The 19,080-nt window shown below is 40.7% G+C and overlaps 1 long non-coding RNA gene across 1 annotated transcript; it reads left to right on the plus strand.

The window, feature by feature from the left end:
- Positions 1-12,634: 12,634 nt before the first annotated feature.
- On the plus strand, positions 12,635-18,614 carry LOC128905888 (uncharacterized). Its single transcript, XR_008465013.1, has 3 exons — positions 12,635-13,331; positions 14,334-14,491; positions 17,706-18,614. It is a non-coding gene; the product is annotated as an uncharacterized LOC128905888 (long non-coding RNA).
- The last annotated feature ends 466 nt before the right edge of the window (positions 18,615-19,080 follow it).

The raw sequence follows: 19,080 nt of genomic DNA on the forward strand, positions 1-19,080 counted from the left end.
AAATAAAAAGCTGATTGGAAATAAAAAGCTGTTACTGCTTTTCATGTTTGCATCATAAAAAGCGTTATCGAGACACTTGGGAAATACACTGGGGAGATTGTTATTGGACTTAAAATATATATGTGTATATGAAATCCTTCATTTCTTGAAGATTATACATTTTCTCTGCCAGAGCCTTAAGTGTATCTCCCAAAAGTATGTATACTGGGGTGGAAATGTTAGCTTTTCAGGGCAGGGGAGAAGGAAGCAACATATACTCTCCTTACTTGAGTCTGAAGGCAAGCCTTTCTTGTGGTAGTTAGCTGTACAAAAGCACAATGCTGACAGCTCTTGGCCAGCCAGCCAGAACTGAACTCTGCCCTGCTGCACGTTTCATTGCTTTTAACTTCTTGACCTATTAACAGAGCTGGAAAGCAGGTTTGCACTTCGGAGTGTGCAAACTCTCTAAATTTAAGGAGAAAATGCCAAATAGCCACAACATAAGCATACTTGGGCCCAGTGCATCAAGAAATATATTTTTGTCCTGTGTACTGCAGAATCTCCTTGTAATATGAGATGATTGCGTTTAATTGCACTAACAAGTTATTGATTTATTTTTCTATGTAAATACATCTCAGTGTAATGAGGTTCCCTGGAACAACGGTTCTAGATGGTATGTTACTTTTGTAATGTGTTTGACCATAATCAGTACAATCTCAATGTGGTTTTTTTCACTTGCTCGTGAAACAATTAATTTGGAGGGGTTTTCACCTTTTTTGTATAGCTGCATCATTTTTCTGTATGAAACTAGTGAGTACAGGTACTATACTTCTACAGTCAGAGGTACCAATGCAGTGTTTCTGCCTCATTTTTTGGGTGGTTTTTACTTCAACACCACCACCACCACCTCTCCCCCACCCCTCAGTTCCCCAAACAAAGTTTGGAATGTATATTGCCGTGGGAAAATGCAATCAGCAATGACTGAGTGGCAGATGTAGATGCTTACTAAGATCTAACTCAATGCATCCTCCCTGTTGCATGCATTATGTATTTTCCCCTTCTAATTCATATGGCAGATGACTTTTTTTGCATTAAGGCTAAAGATTATAGCAAGCTGAATAAAATCAGTGAAGTATAAACACATGCTCAAAGATGGAACGGAGAAATCTGTTGCTTGTTTTCTGGTTGTTCATTGTTGTTTTTTTTTTTTTTTTTTTTAAAAAGGGGGGGCAAAAAAAGGTGTATGTTGTTCCTCTTGTATGTTAGTTGTGAGTGGTCACTCACATCACGTAAAGTGGATAACGTCATCATAAAGAGAACGAACAAGCCTGTGACATCCAAATTGATAAATCCCGGCACTAATACAGACCTGGAAAAGAGTTTGCTAAGGAATGGAGTCATTTCACTGCTGTTTTGTTTCTAGAAATGGTGGAAGGTTTTGATTGAGAATGACTTTTTTTTTTTTTTTTTTTTTTTTTCCTCTCACCAATACAAGATATCAGATCTACTTCTGGGGAAAACAACCCAGGTATTAAAGCATTGAATCATACAATATGTTCATGGGGATATTTCGGTGCAATGCCAGAAAACAAAGTGAGTTCATATAGCGAGAAATGTAGAGATAAATTTGTTTAGTTGCTGGCAGGATGAACAGCGGACATTTCCATCACAGCAGTAGTGTACTGGTTGTACCTCTAATATCTGTGAATGTTGAGTAGATGTTCAATTTATTAAACTTTTTCTAGTCTTTAATCATAAGCTATTAATAATTGCCGATCTAATAATTAAGTTATTAATCTTTAAAGCCCTTGAAACAAAGACATGTCGCGAGTACTTTCTTACTTTACTCCCTTTCTTCTTTCCTAGCTTATATTTTTCCAGTAGTCTAGAAAATTACAAAAACATGCTTATGGGTTTCACGGAGAGGAGGAGAATAGTTCTGACTCAGACTAAGCAAGTTGCATATAGTTTTCTTAAGTATTTAGGTGTTTCTGATTCATTTTGAAGTATAATCATCAAATATGTGTTGAAACATAATTGGGATTTTATTTGTAGGTTTGAAAGTAGAGCCAAAATTAAAGAGTCCGGTGAATTGAACAGCACATATAGTCAAGTTACCGGATAACTTAAATATGCTTGAAATTAATTCTACTGTATGTATTTCTATGTTTTCTGCTTTAAATGTGGTGCTCTGATTTGTCTCGGTTAGTTGATGCCATGTATTGTAGGTTAGGGCCTTTCTCTAAAGTGTAAAATTGATTAAATGTCAGCATGAGTAATCAAAACATCAAATTTCACTATCAATTTTAACTTAAACGTATGAAATGCCACCATCCCCTGTCATGAGACGTTCTGCCCTTCTTTTTACAGAAGTTTCTTAGAAATACAGCATACGACAAATCTGCTGCCACATGGGTGACCTGGCGAAGGTGTCAAGTCTCGGTGGAAGGACGGAGGTAACCTGCAGCTCTTCGCAAAGGGCCTTCAGCCCACGCGGAAGGTGCTCACGCTGTTCCCCTGGTGGGCTGGAGGCATCGGTAAGCATGCTGTGAGAGACTCCTCAGATGCAACAAACCTTCGCAAGTTGCCTCTTACACTTGTATTTTTGTGACAGCCGTACTGCGAATGCTTCCATAGTTGATATTTAGTAAGAGTTTTCACGGCTTACAACCTTCTGTTTTGTAGGCTGCTGAGTTAAGAAATCTAAAGTAGTTCTGTTTAGGTTTTGCATGCATGACTGAGTAGGAGGTAGATTTTACTAATTACTTTTAATCAGATTAACGAGGAATTTATTTTCTGTTGCTGTAAGTGACTACTGCAGTGATATAACTTATTTGGCATCAGACATTTGTGCATTTTCTTAAAAAATTATTTATTAGAAACTGTGAGTTGTAACTAATTGGACGTTTCGTAAAGCTTTTGCTTACTGGCAGATGGATGATATGACACATGTAATGTATATGCAGTATTGCCAACTGTAGGCATTAGAAATCATGAGTCAGAGCCTTAAAAGTCTTGAGAGTGATTAAGAAAATGTGAAGATTAACTCCTGTTCTTTGGTCCCCTAGGGTAACGTGAGTCAAGCTTGCGACAAGGCTTGCTTGAGACTTTAGAAAGGAAAACCGAGTTTTTTGGCTAATCACGTGTCTTCTAGAGTTGGAGCTGTAGGAAAAAAAAAAAAAGGCAGAAAACCTTGCAAGACTGGCAATAAAATGATGATTTGGCAATGCTCTAATAGAGCAGGATGCCATTAATCTGAAAATAATCAAGAGAGTGAATTTATTTGTGAACATCTGTGCGAACATAACACAAGCCTCGGATAGCAAGGTTTTCCGGGTAGGGCGGTTATATCTGCTAATCTACAAAACAGCCTGCTTTTGCCAAAGGCATAAATCTAAATTTGTAGATTCAATTTTTTTTACTTGTTTGGAATGGCTATTAATAAAGTGAGAGAGAGAAATTGTTTACCATAGTAACAGAATAGCCCTCTGCATGATGATGAAGTTGATGAAATCGTGCATCGGAAGAAAACAGGAAGCAAGACGAGCACTCCACTGTTTCTACACTGTATGTGCAAGACTAATACGTTGTTTATGTTGTTAGACCCACTTGTTGAATTATTTGTCTCTCTCTGGTTGTGATGAGAGAGACAACAAGTTGTCACTGGTGCCTTAGGCCCAGCTCTGTCAAAGACAGTAGGTGTCTAAAGAAAAATCCAGGCTGAGGTCAGATCTGTGCAAGCAGAAAGGAGCAATCCAGAAATCCTTTCTCTTCCCAAATGTATTACGGCAATCTGTATGGCTGTAGTTGCCTAAGTTTTTTCCAGTGAAGTTATTTAAATATTAAAAGGCCAAACGGAGCTTTTAGCACCCATGTCAGGTTTGCAAGGCCATTTGGGATGTACAGATTGAGCATCAATCTTTGCACTCACATCTGCTGGAGGATCCATGCATCTTGCCAACGGCAGTGCAACCCACGTTACAGCAAGAGTAGCCACTGCAATGAAAGCTGGGAGGAGCAGCAGACTGGAAATGCGGTGGCAAGTCCCTTTGATCCACTACTTTAAAGGCTGATTAGCAAGTGGGAGATCTGAGTTTGGTAACTACTCAATCTGGGAGGTTTTGCCATGCACTCTAAAGACCTTGCTGCATGAGGCCACCACTGTCTCACTGAGCAGAAAGGGCAGTGAGAGCCGCAGACCTGGAAGGAAGAATTTTCTTCCTCATTGAGCTGCAGAATAATATTTCTACTTGCTTGTTCTGATTTCCCCATACAGCTCTTGGTTTCCTTTTTTGCACACCTTGTAGCTTCAACAAGAGAGGACACACTTGCCACCAGCCTGCTTGGAGAGACGCTGAAGGAATTTATCTGAGGAGTACTGGGCTCAGATCGTGAGCTTTCTGAGTGGGTCAAAGTCACACTACAAATCTGAACTTGTGGTTTCTTCTGGTAAAGAACCAAAAAAAAACCCACCCAAACTTGTTCTTTCTATTGCTGCTCAAGCGGGTAGGGTAGGATTCAGCCCAAGGCATCTAGAGGATGGCAGCTGAGATATCCACATCTGAACTTCCTCAGTAGTCCTTGGACAGAAGAAATACTTACAGGGTGTGACTGATCTTGCCCTGAAGTGGCTGCCGCAACAAGCCCATCACTTAGAGAGAGAGCCTAGAGTTGGGAGCTCAACACAGATGCACGTGCATACATTTAGGTAAGGTGACTGTACTATCTGTATAAATTCAAAGTGACTTGGGGCATTATAGAGCTTTTACTTAATGGTTTTGCTCTCCTTTATTTAGGGGATTTTTGTAAATATAAATCACTTTCACTCCAAGCCCAGCAGAGATTAGCTGTTGTTGTACCTAGTTGTTATGAGAGCATTCAGAAACCCATGACACAAGAGGAGAGTCAGAAGCTTGGAAAAAAATAAATGCACAGAACATGGGAAGAGTAACTGTTAACCGTGGAGAGAGAGAGCTGGCAAATAACTGGTTAATCTGTACACAATGTGCAGTTGAAAGCAGGCAAACAAAAAGCACGGAGTAGGTAGGATTGACACTAAGGTTTGCCTGCCTCTCCTGCAACGTTTAGACCATGGTTGCTGGTGTCATCGCTGGCAAGCGCAGCCAGTCAGTGAAACCTGGACGCTCTCAGTTCCTGGAGCAGAGATCCTACACAGTACAGCCTACAGCAGTTCTTGTGAAAGCACTGAGAACGCCGATGCTGCTTGTGGAGAAATAAACACCAGCTCAAGCATCCTTTTCATTGTAAGGCTGCGTTCTTCTCTGGTGCTATACCAATCCCGATTTTTAAATGCTCACATTGTTTTTCTGTTCAGGAACCTGTGGTGCGGAAACAGTAGAGGATGCAACTTGGATTTTGTTTTGCCATTCTTCTCACCTAGCTTGTTGCATCAGTGAGAAAGCAGCCATGCTTTTTGTTACATGTGGATTGAAGCCACGTATGGGGATTGAAGTAGTCCATGACACCTTGGAGTTGGGCAGCTGCAGCTGAGGCTGCCTGTGCCCATCTCTGCCTGCCTTGGAGGGAAGTGCCCACGGGGTGGTGGCTAGCAGAGGTGACTTATTGTAAGACCATGTTTGGATATGGGAGAAGAGCTGGTCTATGAGGTGCGAGTGTGGTCCACAAGGTGCTGTGAAAGGTTTTGAGGACAGCTGATCCGTGGGGCACCATGTGGATTTAAGAGACTGGATGCAGCACAGGGCTTTGTGTGGCTTTGCTTAGGATTAGCAGTAGGTTGGTTTTCAGGACGTGCACAAAGCTGTGATGAAGATGGCTGCAAGGGCATCATGAAAGGAGTTATTTCTGAAAATACATTTTTCTAAAGATTTTTACTTCTGTCCTTTAGTTTGAGGCTGCACAAGTTCTAGTCTGTTTGACACCGCTTTTGTCATTTGCATGGACATTTGGGCTGAAAAACATAACTGCATTTTGAAGCAGGATTTAGATTTTTCTCAGTAATGCTCTTTTTTTTTTTTCTGTCTAAACAATGTTGAAGCCATTTTAGCCTATGGCTATGTTTAAAAAACATAAAATACAGCAACACTTATATTTCAGATCAGATGAAGCTATAGAGTGTCTGGAGTGAACTTAGTTGTTAATGTGCTCAGTTACTCTTCCGAACAGGCTTGTGAGTAGTCATCAGAGATAACAAATCTCAAAACCTCAGTTCTGTCTCCTTAAGTTCATCCAAGGTATGTGTGTACTTGGAGCAGATGAAAGGAAATGGTAGGAAATTGGGTTTCCTGCACTGAGGAGGTATGAGGGAGATTCGCTCATCAGCAGTAGAGCACTCAGTGCATGCCCCGTCAGACAAGTGCTGAGGGTGGCATTGCAGGGGTGACGATAGGAGCCAGTGCTATGGAGCCGAGAACGTCCAGAGATACTGAGGAACTGTTCAGAAATATGGTGAACAAATGGATTTTGTGAACATGTAACACATGCTTTCTAAACTGGGATGGTTGTAGGCTTCTCTGTCACTATGGGTGAAATGATGAAAAATCCATAAGGACAAGAAGTTCATTTTCTGGGATAGTACATGTGCAGTTAGATTAATATTCAGAAGTCTCTAGTCCTCCACCTGGGATTTAAACTCTGGAGTAGAGGATTAAAGCTGACTCACCATATGCTGCTCAATCTCTGTGTGTAATTTGGTAGTTGTTTCTCTAAACAATTAATTAGATAATGCTCCCTGTCAAGTAATCAGTTTGGGGTTCACTCGAGGAGAACTAACATGAGGTCCATCAAACCAGAGAGGATTTTGTTAGGAAAACCATGATTAAAGATTCAAATTCTAAGTGAGGACTTCTTGATTAAGCTGTCCAAGTGCAGAGGGAAACAGTATTTAGTGTATGGAAAGATTACAGAAGACTCCTGTGGACACCTCCCTCTTCCTTGATTTCATCTCAGAGCAAAAGAGGAAGAAAATTCACATCTTCCTCTTAGAAAAACGCATTTGACAAGTCTTGTGGAGCTATGAGTGGCAGACGTGAAAGCATAAGAGGCAAATCAGTCAAAATATTTTAAAAAAACTTTTCTCTCCCCTAGTTTGACAACACCATTTCCTTGAATGCAGGGTTATGTTAGGTATTTTTCCAGTCATCTTGTAACATTTATTGTGCTTTAGCTGAAATGTGCTAGAGGAAAGAGAAGTCGGCACCTTTGCCTCTGATAAATAACTTGAAAATTTGGAGTACAGCTGCCTGTAAGGACAGGGAGATGTGCATGCTGTCCAGCCGTCAATACTATTAGCAGGTTAGCAGTGGTCATCGGCTAGCTGGAGTGGAGCAATTTGTGTACTGTCATCTCAGGGTGTCACCGGACAAGGCACGAGATGATATGAACAGCACGGATGGGTCCCGTTGATGTGGAAATCAAGCATTTTCTGTGCTCTCTGCTTCATGTGGAAAACTGTGCTATTTTAAGAGTGTGTTATTCTATAGGAGGAAGATGTATGTGACCAGCTTTAGACTTCTTTATGTGGTAATTAATTAATGCTTAATGTTTGGCTGGAAACATTAAAGAGTATATTTTTCCTTGGAGAACAAAGGTACCCCTCATTTTTGAACTTTTATATGGAGAAAGCATTTATAAGGAAACCTATAAATACTGAGCTAGTTCTCTTTCTGTCTTACCTGGAGGAAGAAGAAGAGATCAGGAATAGGAATTTCAGGTCCTGCTCTGATCGTAAAAGTCCTGAGCGTATGTATCCTCAAATATAAGCAACTGTCATAGTGAGTTAAAGGAAAATTTTGTCATGTTGTGGACGAGTCCTATGTATCCCAACTTCCATACAGTATGTATAGAAGTATGTTATGTGTAGAGGTATGTTATATATAGAAGCATACAATGTGTATACTGCCTTTACAATATGGTAAGCCCAAAAGTAATTGTTGTGTAAGAGGTCATATATGAGTATAACTAGATATGCTGCAGGCCACATGGGTTGAAGAGAAGCCCAACAAACTTGGTTCCTTTCTTTGATCCATTTGTACTTTCGGTAGATAAAGGAAAAAAAAACTATCTGCAAAAATTTGAGGCATTCCACAAAGGGAATCCAATTAAAAAAAATTCTTTAAAAAAAACACAGGGATAATTGTGGTTTTAATACAAAACTGGCTGAACAATCAGAAACCAAAGCAATTATGAGTGGCAAAATAGCAAAGTGGAGCTCACTGGGGATTAGTGTTGAGACTAGTGCTCACTTCTCTAAATGACCTAAACTAATAACAGAAGAAAACTTACACATCAATCAAATTCACAGATGGTATCAAGAGGCTGCAAAGAAAGCAGAGACAACAGATAAACCGCCAAATAAACTAGAGAGTTTAGAGAAAAAGGAGCATTCAAGGACACGATGGAACCTTGATACGTGTAAGGTTCTTTTGTGGATTAAGAGAAGGCTAAAAATGCAAGTGTTTTTGCTGAAGCCCATGGACACCGATTTCATCAGGAGACGTGGACAATCTTATATAACCACCCCTCACATTGTGTAACCCGGGGCAAATAGTTGAAATTGTTTTTTTTAACAGCAGCCTTTGGTCTCCTGTCCTCTGTGCGTCGCGGGGAGGCATCCCTAACCATTTCGTTTCGCCACAGAAAGGCTTCAGGGTTTTGTTTTCAATCTGTTGGAAAGCAAGCAAAACGTTTTGAATGTGTTGTTCCCAGTTTTGTCAGTGCCTCTGTTTTAAAAGAATAAATAAGGTTTGGCTGGTGTTTTGTTTTGCAAGCGGTGGGCGACTCTCCCTTTACCAAAAGCTTTAAAAAATGAGTGTGCCTGAGAAACTTGTTGACTTTGTATCCGTCGGTCACATGGCAGGTCAGTACAAGGCTAAATATATCTTTACCTACCTGTGGGTGCTGGTTGCTTCCATATCTACAACAGGACCTCCTTGTTTTGATTTGGCACACCTAGGGCAGGTTGCCGGTTGGAAAAGCCGTTGTATTTAGCAGAGGGCTACAAAACTATATGAGTTTGTTATCCTTGGGTAAAGGACAAGCAAACAATACTCTGACGGGTGAGCAGGTAGCCAAGAAACAGAAGACCAAACTGATTTCTGGCTAGTGAAGGACATTGTCTGAAGAAGAGAATGAGTACTTATAAAAGGAAAAATCTTTTTTTTTTTTTTACAAGCGGCTTTTCTTTGATTATCAGAGAAGGACAGATGTAACTTGGCTGCAGGGACAAGTAGAGATGAGGCTTTAGCAGAACCCTGGAGTCTCTGCAGATGCTGACCAAATCCAAAAAAGTGGTGGAAAAACTGAGGCAGTGATTCAGATGTTGGGGTTTTTTATTTGCTTTTCTATAAAACTGTGTTTCCTGTACTGACTGAATAATGTGATTGATTTATTATTTTTTTTTAGACATCTTGGCAAAGTTTTATGTGCTTCTATTTTCATGGATCCCCGAAAAATTAAACAATAAACCAATGTATCTGCAAATGGATGTGCACGTATCAGAAACTTAGAAAATATTCTAGTGGGAATACAGAGGAAAGCAGGCTGAAAAATTAAGCTGCTTGTGTTCTAACACTATTGTCATCCTACCAAGACCTCACCGGGTGAGGGCATGCACATTACTGCAAGATAACGTCTAAGGCTATGGGCAGCCACTGCAGCTGCCCTATGAAGTTGGGTAGTTAATTAGGAAGGGTTTCTTTTTGTTGTAGCTGACAAATAGTCAAAGCAATATTGTTGCAAGAATGAATACGTCTTTGCATATAAATCACTGTTAACCTGCAGGGCAGGGGGAGAGGCTTGTGGAGAGGAAGGCAAGTCTGGTGGCTCAGCCTCGAGAGCCTGTTCAAGTTCACAACTTCTGTCATATTCATTAGTGGCCTAAAATCGTAGAAGACTGAGATTCCCCTAAATGGGAATGAGTAATTTAGCACCTTAAACCCCAAATCTTGATCCTTACTCCCCACTCCCTCATCTAATCCTTTAGATACACAGATTTTCTTACTAATATTCACTGAGTACCTAATGCTTTGTTTCTGTGCACACTTACAGCCAGCTGTTGGAGCAGCAGTTAGACACCGAGCCTCTACACTTCTGATTGAGTGCCCCAGTCACCAGTTAAGGAACTAAACTACTTCTCTTTTGTCCACCGAATCTTTAATTGCTTTTTGCCCAGGAATACAACTGCAATGGGAAGGGAGTGGAACATCCTGACCCATAAAAGCTGTGGCAGGGTGGTTGGGATAGTGAGTGAGATCTGTACAAAATAATTTAGTTAAAGTGGAAGCCTCCTGCCTCCCTGTCACACACGCAATGACATTTCTCTGCGTTATAAAGGCCCCAGTACAACGTACAGCTGCAATGCGGAAGAGGACTCCAGGCTAGAAATTCCAACCTGATGCTAGTCATAGAATCATTTCAGTTGGAAAAGACCCTTAAGATCATTGAGTCCAACCATTAACCTAGCACTGCGAAGTCCACCACTAAACCTCAGCGCCACGTCTACATTGCTCCTGGCTCTGCCTGCTGCAAACTTGGTCTCTTGGTGCCTGGGCTGTTGTGGCATCTCGCCATTTGATGGAGGTGGCACTCGGTAGCCAGGCACCGAGGAGACAGATAGATACTGCAATGCTCGCTGCTGCAAAACCAGAATCCCTTAACACACCTAACACTTGGTGCTCTGACTTACAGTGTGCATAACGGTGTAAAAATCATGGAATCATCATAGAACTGTTAGAGTGGAAGGGACCTTAAGGATCACCTAGTTCCAACCCCCCTGCCATGGGCAGGGACACCTCCTGCTAGACAAGGCTGCTCAAAGCCCCATCCAGCCTGGCCTTGAACACTTCCAGGGATGAGGCATCCACAGCTTCCCTGTGCAACCTGTTCCAGTGCCTCACCACCCTCATAGTGAAAAATTTCTTCCTGATATCTAATCTAAATTTCCCCTGTTTCTGTTTAAAACCGTTACCCCTCATCCTATCTCTACAGTCTCTGATAAAGAGCCCCTCCCCATCTTTCCTGTAGGCCCCCTTTAGGTACTGGAAGGCCGCTATAAGGTCTCCCTGGAGCCTTCTCTTCTCCAGGCTGAACAGCCCCAACCCTCTCAGTCTGTCCTCATAGGAGAGGTGCTCCAGCCCTCTGATCATCTTTGTAGCCCTCAGCATGTTATCAGCAAGTTACTCAGGTAACACAGTAACAGAAGGGAGGTGAGGATGGCCAGCCTTTCTACACTTGTGTTTTGCTCTTTCTTGTTCTCTTCATAGCAATGGGACATCTGTAGGGTTGGATGGAAAGTTTCCCATTCCACAGGTGCCACCTTCTCCACTGCAACTGTTTTGTTTTTTGGGTTTTTTTTCCCCCTTCTCAAAACCCCTGGCTTGATCCATGTCTCCTGGGTGCTGTGCGGACCATGCCATGCTGCTTGCGGGACACCCATGCTCGCTGCTCTCCCCATGGTGGGGACAGCCGTAGGCTGCAGGAGAGCCACATGAGAGCGGGGCTGGTAGGATGGATGTGGCCCCACAAACCTTCCCATCAGCCAGCACCCCACATTTTTGGGGCAGACGTTATGAATATCAGCCTTCTGTACGTTTTCTGAAAACGCCCGCTGTAAGACTTCCAGTTCATCACAGTGTTTTAGCAGGACGTAAACATAGATTTTGTGTATGCACTCAGTGCAGCTTGCTTCCGCATAGCACAAACTGCTGCACGATGAACCTTATTTCTGCAAACACCTCATACGTGTTTTGTTGTATGTTTCGAAATGTACTTAATTCTATAATAACTATAATTCTATAATAACTATAATTCTATGGCAATTCTATAATATGTTATAGAAGGAGTTTGACCACTGGCTAGCTGTAGGCAGTACAGTTTTTCAGTATAATGGCTGATCTGTTGTTGAAATTATAGTTTCACCTCTAGTGATAAAGAACCTCAGGATCTGTCAGCCTGAATGATTTCGCGTGCTTTTTGGGCCTACAGCTGTTAATAGACTTCAAAATCACCGGTTTGATAAAATGACTCAAGAAAGATTTCTTTATTGCAGCTTCATTTTTCATATTTTGTTTTTCTCTGGCAATTGTAGCAAGTCTGTCTGCTTTAAATTTAATTAAAACATCTTGACTTGCAGGGCAACGTAATTTCATAACGTACAGGAGTTTTCCGATATGAAAAAAATTAATTCAAATGCTTACTATGAAAAATCTTATTTATTTCAAATGAAATGACAGGCTTTTCTCATATATTTAGCCTAAGTTTTAAATCATTGACTTGGGGGTTAACTGTGTTGCATAATTAAGCAAACCCTAGAAGGATCCAATTATTTTACTGGAACTTGAAATGCATTTCATGCTTTCTGAAATGTTTTCTCAATATATTGTCTGCTGCTTATAAAATCACGATTGGGGGTAGTGAGCAGTGAACCCAGAGTAAATCTGAGTTAATCTATAGTCTTCAGAGATGTATCGCATTGTTTTTAAATGATGCATTCATGCCAACACTATCGTCTTACTGTGTTGTTATAGGGCTTTCTGGATTTTATGAAATCACTGTCTTTCAGTCTAAGTGCATCACTATTTTTATTGATCTCAGTGTAAAAGCTGTCTATATTTTTAGAGTTACAACCATAAGCACCCTGACATAGAAGCATATGCTCCTCTTTTTTTTTCAGAAAAATCATCTCCTATTCTGAATATCTTGCCAGAACTTCTTGCAAAGTGTGTAGAATGGAAAAGTTTGCAGAAGAAAATGTACGATGAGAATGTGGTCTGTCCTCCTTCAGCTTCACTGTTGAGTTCCAGCAGCATGAAGGCTTTACAGCATACTTTTAGCTTTTCTCTTTTGGATTAAGCGCAGTCCCAGATGTCCTGTCAAAATAGCTAGATGGTGATAATTATCATGCTCGTTAATTACCACCATTTTCTGCTCCATAAATTATTGGTCTTCCACTTTCTCTTGTTAAGCCTCATTCACTGAAACACAACCTACCATTTCTTACCTCATGCCCACTGAGAACTAAGAGCAAGTGTGGAGTCAGCTGGGCTGAGGAACGGTAATTCATCCTACTGCAAAAATGCCATCAAACACTGATGGCTTTGCCCTTTCTGTGGCTGACGGCTGGGATTGAGAGAAAATTTTCAAAAGGTTCCATGCTGTGTCAGCGCCTGAAAGCTCAGGTTCACAAAAACATTTCTCTTTTTGGTCTAGAAATTTCAGACAATCTCATTGTTTTATCTGCGAGGTGATGTCCAGCCTTGCTGAAACACCCTGAGCTATGGTAGTTTGATATTTCTGGTTCTGAACTCTAAAGAAGAGGTCTCCAAGAAGTATCAGATAAGCGAAAGAGAAGTAATTTTACCTTTGGAAATGAAAAGGTATTTGTTACTAAGCTCAAGTCTTTTGAAGCTTTGTTTTCAGTGTCAAGTGCTATATTTGAAGCTTATAATGCTTCCTCAGTATCACAAATACATTGAGCAACTCAGCTGAGTAAGGTAGAGCTATCTAGAATGCCACCACAGAAATGTTCCTAAAATAATTACATAAATACAATTTTGCATGCTGGATTTCTTTGGGTTTGGTTGGTTGGTTTGATGTAAGACAAGTTCAAAGATTGCAAAGGATAAGTGGTCCAACTTTGTCAGTAATTTAAAGGTGGCAGGAATCACCATCAGTGCTTCCTTCAATGACGCTCCAGGGGTAACTCTGCAGTTGCAATCAAGTGTCGTAAATATTGCCTTATTAGAGGGAGTTTCAAAAGACTGGCTAGAAGAACCAACAGACCGGCACTGGTGGGCTTGGTCTTTGAATGTTTGCTTTTTGAAATACTGCTGAATGTAGAGAAGCATCAGAAAGGGTCATCATTGCTGAAGTAACAACTTTCCAATACGTTTTTTTATTCCAAAGAATGCTGTGGGAACAATTTTGCCATAATGGCAGTTACAGAGTTCTACTTTCCAATAATAATAAATGCAGAACAAAAAGATAAACTCAGAAAGTCACACTTGAAAGTGCTTTATCAGCACAAGATATTCAAGGCAAGAAAAAATTTATTTGAAAAATGGGAACTGATGGGCCTGTTCAGTGAAAAGTCTCAGAAAAAATGGAAACTACAACTCGGAGAGAAAGAGAGAGCAGCTATTCAGTGCTCACTTTGCCCTGTCTTTATGTAGGGCTTGGGAGTGCCCTTCCTCCCACTGCAGAGGTGGTCAGTACAACACTAATGTGTTTTCTTTTTTCTCTTTTTTCTCTTTTTTCTCTTTTTTCTCCTTTCTCTCTTTTCTCTCTTTTCTCTCTTTTCTCTCTTTTCTCTCTTTTCTCTCTTTTCTCTCTTTTCTCTTTTTCTTTTTCTTTTTTTTTTTTTTTTTTTTTTTTGTAAGGTGCTGTGGAGGAATTCCTAAGCAATACTCCTGTCTTGAGATCTCTGGGCTTACACGTTTGCTGCTTGGAATCTTGTCTTGGCATCCTCGCCTTTAAGCAAAGTGAAATGAAGCATTGGCTGAAGTTTAACTTCGCTGCAAGAAAGACAGTTTTATTTGTAAGTGAAATTAACTTAATGTATGCACCCTGGCACGTCTCAAGGCAAGTGGAGCTCTTTGTTATAGACAGATTTACATAACTTCATGTGCCTTTTGCATCTTCTTGTCATCCCACTTTATATTTCTACATTTCCTGTACCTCAGAGAACACACAACTAGAAAATAAAAGCTAAAGAGCTACTTCACCATTAAATTAAGATACTACTTCTGATTTTTAGGGAATGAGGGTGGATTTTTTGGTTTTGCTTTGTAGTCTTTGATGGGTTCTTTTCCATATTTCCAAAGTCCACGCTCAAAATTAAATTCTTAACTAACCAAGAAATCAAGGTTTTATTTTGGTTTGGTTTATGACTTAGAGAGATTGATAAAAATTTTGTTTTCATCCCAAGCAAAAAACCCAAACCAACCAAACAAAACCCAGCCCAAACCCCCCAAACTCCAACAACCAGGCCCATTGCACTTCAGCCAGCCTGTGTTTGGCAGACGTGTTCTGGCCACCTCCTGCTTTTCCATTACGGCAGTGCAGTTCCAATGGTCCAGTGCACCCTGCTCACGGATCTTCTTTTACAGCTGGATCACCAGCACAGGTTTGAATTGAAGTTGGACAATGCAGCAGGGGACAGAAAACGGAACTTTTGGCAGTATGAATGCTCCAGCAGTTGTCACTGTTGGTGGAGATTGTGAAAGCGAGAAGGTAGAAGCAGAAAATTTCCAGCCAGTTTCTATACTGTCAGTTGTAGAATCTTAGTTTTACCTTTAGAACTTGGGAGGAGTTGAGGAAACTCAGTCTTACGCTACCAAAATACAGCAGGGCTGGAAGGGAAATGTGATTCTCCAAGCACCTATGGGAAAGCAAAAAAAAAAATAAAAAAAAATCATGAAATGCAAGCTCATTTCTGGAGGACAGGCAGGTTATGCTGGTTACAGTGACTGGCTTCCCCAAGCAAGAACAATGGAAAAGGGCTCATTAATTACAGCTGGAAATATTAAATGTGAAAGGCTACCAGTGGAGTCAGCTCAGGTTTGTGACAGCGAACGTTTTACGACTTGCATCATGTTGGTCTCCCAGCAGATTGTCTCCTACTCGCAGAATAAGCAAATAGGTGACTTCTTACAGTTGACAAGTAGTTTTGGTCCCAGGGTTGTTTACTAAAAATATGTTTGGTTTCTATATTTCTGTATCTAGTTTTAACTTGCCTGCCGGGTATCAAAGCTGTGAGGTGATTGACCCCCCATGTTCCAACTCCTTGTTTGCACTTGATAGTGATACAGACTCAATCCTGGGGCTGAGGCTGGTTGACGTTATAGTGTCCATCCGTCAAAAAGCACCACCTTCATGAGTATTATATGAGCAGACTCAAGGGACAAGAGGTTTGAGAAGGTAAGGAAGTTCCCACAAATGCAAACAATGTTCCCACCACTCTTAACTGGTGGGACAAGGACCTGTTAGAGGGGGATAGAAACCAACTCTGTTCACAAGGAAAGTGGGTGACAAGATGTGCTCCTTGCAATGGGTGTATAACCCTGAAACCCTGAAGACCAAGTGGAAACATGCTGTGATCGGGAAGCCATTGAATATTTAGGGCCAGAAAAGTAGTAGAGGGAAAAAAAAAAAGATGTTTTGTCTAGAAGAAATAAATAATTGCATTAATCAAAGGCAAATATTTTATTCCAGCCTTTACAGGTTGTCAATAATAACATATTATCTCATTGCTATTATTTAATAACTCTTAATTTCTAGGAACAATAAAAGTGTCTCTCATTTTGATTTTAATGGAAAACAGGAACATGGCACTTCACGAAGTAAAATATTTTGCTTTAGGACATGACTTTTTTTTCATAATTAATTTACAAAATTTTCAAAAAGCAACAACAGATTCTTCATGCTTTTGTTTGAGAGTATCTAAATGAGAGACCTGAACTGTGCCCCATTCGTCAGAAGCGCTGAATACATTTTTTATGAACATCAGTCCCGTGTAAAGGCTATCAGCATAGACATCTGAAAACAGAGATTCTTAAATTCACAACTTGCCTTCCATAATTTCACTCTCCGCTTCTGCAAGAACCATCCTTAAAAAAAGTAGAGGAAGTAAGCTGCTGTGTCAGTGTAGCTGCAGATGATAGCAGTTGTTCCTTCATTGGCTGCATTTTGTTATTTTGACCTTCTTTAGTTAAAAATATGGAATGTGAGTTGGTTTGACACTATAATGCACCGCTACAGTAGCTCCATCATAGCACGGCTGAGACCTGCAGAGTGAGCAGAAGTGTAAAGCTTCAATTTAGATAAATGAAGTACTTACGAGCAACAATGCCTACAAAAATAATGTTATCTGAGAATGATAGCTAACACTTGTGGTACAATTTTTATGAAATATATGAATCATCTGTCTTTTGGGGAACCCGTTGTAACTTCCTTCTCCTGATTCTGTGTTAATATAGCAATTTAATTTCTGTTTCTCACCCATCCTCAGGAGAGAAAAATAGTGGCAAACACCAGCGTTTAATAATCACAGCCTTCAGAAGGCAATACATGCACTTCAAAAGCATACAAATAGGCTGGGAGCTTGCAGAGTTATGGAGGAAAGAACAGCGTGTTCCTCAAAATTTGCAAGCACCCGTTTGGAGGGATGCTGTGGAGCAGAACTGCTGCGGAGGTTGGCACCTTGCGGTGACTTGATCCATGTGCCAAGGTTTACCGTGGATTATTCTGGACCAACGGCTTCCCCAGCAGTAGATGCTATTGAGATTAGTCACACAGCTTTCATGCTCCATCCTTTGGAAAGATCCTTGGAACGTGTTCTGGCTATCAGGGGAGACAAATTTTTGGATGTGATCCTTGCCTGGTGTATCGCAATCTGGGCAGAATTGTTACCTTTGGATTGCTACAGTTCATCTAGCAATTGATTTTGATCTGGAGACAGGATTAGGGCTGCCAAGACAGTTTCTTGGCCCAGTTATCATTTACACTGTGAGTTCTCCCTGGAAAACCATGCAGGCATATCTGGGGATGTCTTCAGTTAGTGTAGGGTGCCACGTGGGTTGACTATATTGTTTGATCAGGTTTTGTGTGTGTGTGTGTTTCTTTTGTTTGTGCCTGCAAATAGACCACATGGTCGCTTCCAAATTAAAAACCTTATCGAAAAACTATGAGTACTCGTTTCCCAGGAATACTATGAAAACAGTGAATAACCCCTGTTACATTTTCTTTTTCAGAAAATGCTTCGTCCAAATGGAACAAGAAAAACTTACCAATTCTTTTAATTTCCTGTTCCCCATGCACTAAGGCAATGGTTAGCAAAGCAGAACAAGAGTTGGTATAATCCAGGAATTCTTGGCATCACAAAATCACAACAGGGTTGAAATCTCAGCAGTCTTTTCCCTTAAGAAAAAACCACATAAATTTAAAATCAAATGAAGCGTACTGGAACAGAGCGTAAGTGTGGGCAGAAAAGAAAGGGTAGTGCTTACTGCGGTGTAATATTTTCTGGACTGAACTGATTCAGATTTCAGAAAATTCTGAATGTAATTTAGGCATTTAGGTTATGAACCGCAAGGCCCGTGGAGTCAGTGTGGCCCTTCTATTGTCCCAGTCGTCTGCGAATTAGGGACTTGCTGGAGATCTGGATTAGCCTGGCTGCACGCACAAAACGTCTTCTCATGTTCAAATCCCCTTTCACCTTTCTCATATCTCATTCTCCCTTATTCTCCCCTAAAACCCATTGCCTATTTAAGCAGCATAATAACAAGAACTGCAAGTAAGCCTGTGTTTCGTGCTGCTTCATTTTTGATCTGTGTAAAAGACAGGGGTGACTAAAAGGTTAGCGATTAAAGTCTCACGTTGAATGTAGCTGGGTTTCTCTGATCTCTGGTTGGACTAATCGGAGGAAGTGCAGTTCCTTTTTGTTTAGCACCTTTTATTGCATGACTTCAGTGATATTCTCAAAGCATGCATTTGAGACAGCCTTTGCCATGCCACTGCTTCTTCAGAGCAGATTTCGTTTCACTTTGGCAAGGAGATGTGGTGTGCCTAACATCGGTGCTCAAATCCCGCATGCTTTCAGGAGTGAAAAATAATCCCTTCCCTGTGCCTTCTGCCACATGCACAGATGTACAAACACATCCTGGGGCAAAATCCTGAGCATGCTGAAATCCAGCAGGGCCATTAAGGTAGGGATGGAATAGCATATATATATCTGTACTGTGCATCTCCAATATGAGGCATAGGCTTTATTGTAAGAAGGAGACAAAGTAAAAACACAACTGGTTATTTGTTGTTTATACTGATGGATGGAGAACAGCATTTACTAGCTATTGCTAAAGTTATTGGTGCAATAACTTATCATTTCAATATATTTCTTGATTTCTTCGAACTAATTTTTGCTTCATTTTCTCATAAATAACATGTCTTTTTATTTGTTCAAAGGTTCCAAGTGAGGCAAGATTCATTAAAGATGTCCAAGGATGTCGATCCTCACACTGGTCAGGGCTTGAGATACATTAACCCTAAAGCTGGGTGTTGTTCCAACCATTACTCCATGGCAGAAGGTGATAATTAACCAATTATGTCTCCAAAATGCGGTACATGCAC

This window comes from Rissa tridactyla, chromosome 1, assembly GCF_028500815.1.
Source record: "Rissa tridactyla isolate bRisTri1 chromosome 1, bRisTri1.patW.cur.20221130, whole genome shotgun sequence".
In the NCBI taxonomy this organism is placed as follows: Eukaryota; Metazoa; Chordata; class Aves; order Charadriiformes; family Laridae; genus Rissa; species Rissa tridactyla.